The sequence below is a fragment of the Myotis brandtii genome, unplaced genomic scaffold, assembly GCF_000412655.1.
Source record: "Myotis brandtii unplaced genomic scaffold, ASM41265v1 scaffold923, whole genome shotgun sequence".
NCBI classification, from domain to species: Eukaryota; Metazoa; Chordata; class Mammalia; order Chiroptera; family Vespertilionidae; genus Myotis; species Myotis brandtii.
This window is the reverse complement of record NW_005371804.1, coordinates 4,354-7,021: the sequence shown is the minus strand read 5'-3', so window position 1 is coordinate 7,021 and position 2,668 is coordinate 4,354. Positions and strand designations below refer to the sequence as shown.

General features: G+C 46.9%; 1 long non-coding RNA gene across 1 annotated transcript; it reads right to left on the bottom strand.

Annotated features, from left to right (window-relative positions):
* Window positions 1-96: 96 nt before the first annotated feature.
* LOC106724670 lies at window positions 97-1,651 on the bottom strand. Its single transcript, XR_001360509.1, has 3 exons — window positions 1,246-1,651; window positions 873-971; window positions 97-563 (listed from the first exon to the last, which is right to left on the bottom strand). It is a non-coding gene; the product is annotated as an uncharacterized LOC106724670 (long non-coding RNA).
* Window positions 1,652-2,668: the final 1,017 nt, after the last annotated feature.

The following is a 2,668-nucleotide window of genomic DNA, read 5'->3' as shown; positions in this document are numbered from 1 at the left end:
GCAGTTAGGAGCCAGTGGTCCCGGATTGTGAGAGGGATGTCCGACTGCCCCCCCAAAGGGTCCTGGATTGGAGAGGGTGCAGGCTGGGCCGAGGGGACCCCCCGCCCCGTGCACGAATTTTGTGCACCAGGCTCTAGTATATAGATAATTGACAAAACTTTAAGATATTTAAACTGTACATCAGCATGATCTGATATATGTGTACATTATGAAAGGAGGATTTGGCCTCATTTGAATGTAAAGCATGAGGTACTGGCTCCAAGCTTCACAGAGCTCCTCAGATGATCTCATGAATAATGAAACCAGATGCTATGTTTTGATTTACCTAACTTCATGAGTAATATAAAACCAGAAATAAAGGCATATTTTCATTATGTAGAACAACAGTAGTGACCACCACAGTAACTGCAGTGAGTTTAATAGTGTCCCCACAAAAAAAATTCATGTTTACCCAAAACCTCAAAATGTGACCTCATTTGCAAACAGGGTCTTTGCAGATGAAACGAGTTGAGGATCTTGAGGTGAAATCATCCTGGATCTCAGGTAAGCTCTAAATCCAGGAACTGGTATCGTTGTAAGAAGAGAAGACACATGGAGAGACAGAGGAAAACACCATGTGAACACAGAGGCAGCGATTGGAGCCCCAGGAGCCAATAGGAGTTGGAAGAGGGAGGAAGGATTCTCTCCAAGAGCCTTCAGAGGGAGCATGGCCCTGGATTTCAGACCTCTGGCCTCCAGAACTGTGAGAGAAGACGTTTCTGTTGTTTTAAGCCACACAGGTCTGTGGCAATTTGTTACAGCCGCCTTAGGAAACTAATACAGAGAAAGAAACGCATGTTTGGTATGTAGCAGGATGGAGGTGACCACCATACCTAAAAGGCAGTTCTTCAACTTTGTACCCCCAAGGCCTCTCTTCCTTCCATCTGAGATGGAAGCACCCCTTTCAAAGGCAGAAGAGAAGGCTGGAAAAACTAGTAAAAAAGACAGGGAGAGACCATTCATACGGGAAAGGGAGTTCTGAGACACCATCTTTTAGGTTCCTCCAGTCCTGAGAACCAGTGTTGGGATGGTCCCTTCACAGTAAACTGCTGGCTTTGTTACTGTCCTGGGCAGACCACCAGCCATGAACTCGCCGTCTCTCCATGAATGTCAAGGCTAGGGTGACACCTGTCTAATGCATGTCTACCTGGAGATGCTCCCCAACAACAAATATATACCACCAGCCATCCGATAAGGAGAACTCACCGACTAAGGTTGTAGGAACACAGGACCGATGAAACTGAGGCTGGGCAATCTAACAGCAGATGGAGGCAGGGGTGGTGACGTGAAGGAAAAGCCTTGCCCTACCCACCCCTACAACGCTGGAACGAAACGGTCTGCTTGGAAATGGGCACTGCCCCTATTACGGAAAAACCAATTTTGTCTTATGGTTTCCTCCCAGGCACAAACCATAAGGGGGAAAAGCAATAAATGTGACTACACAAATATCAAAATACACTGTAAGCAAAATTAAAAGGTAATTGGCTGGAGGAAATATTTGCAACATATATCACCGACCTGAGTTTCATGGAACATCAAAAATTCTTAAGAGCCCTAACCGGTTTGGCTCAGTGGATAGAGTGTCGGCCTGCAGAGTGAAGGGTGTCAGGTTCGATTCTGGTCAAGGGCATGTACCTTGGTTGCAGGCACATCCCCAGTAGGCAGCTGGTCGATGTTTCTCTCTCATTGATGTTTCTAACTCTCTATGCCTTTCCCTTCCTCTCTGCAAAAAAATAAAAAAAAATCAATAAAAAATATTTTTTAAGAAATTCTTAAGAAATCATTTTTTATAAAGTTGAACAAACACCAAGTGAAAAAATGGGCAAAAGGCCAGAAAAGGCAAGTCACAAAGAAAGTACTAATGGTCACTAGCAATATGGGAAAATGCCTATCCTTTCTAGTGCAGCAAATCAAAGATGTCCATTTCTGACAATAAAACAGGAATTTTGAAAAGAAATAAGGTTATTCCCAATGTGGGTTGAGGATTGGAAACATTTGCCTGGAAGGCAAACTTTCATCTACCTTCAGAGAGCCCCAAACTGGGCATATCCTTTGATCCTTCAACTTCTCATGTGGGAACTTATCCTAAGGAAACAGGATTCACACCTACAAGGGTACAAGGCAGTGGATACAATGGGGGGGGCGGGGGAGGTAGAAGAGAAGAAAAAATATATGTTTGCTAATTACACATTCCATCATCTAGGTGATTTTTACTTTTTCTCTACACTTTCCTGTTCATTCTAAATTCTCTACACCGAGCATGAACTGCTTTGTCATCAGATGTTCTTTGTCCAAAGAAATCCAACTTTATAGGGAGAGGTTAATAGGCAGAGACGAGGCATCCACACCTGCCCGCCGGGGCCCACTCCCTTTGGGGGAACAAGGCGTCCACACCTGCCCGCCTGAGTCCACCCCCTTCCCTGGGCACCTGGCGTCCACCCCTTCCCTGGGCACCAGGCGTCCACACCTGCCCGCCTGAGTCCACCCCTTCCCTGGGAACCGGGCGTCCACTCCTGCCCGCCTGAGTCCACCCCTTCCCGGGGAACCAGGCGTCCACACTGCCCGCCTGAGTCCACCCCTTCCCGGGGAACCAGGCGTCCACACTGCCCGCCTGAGTCCACCCCTTCCC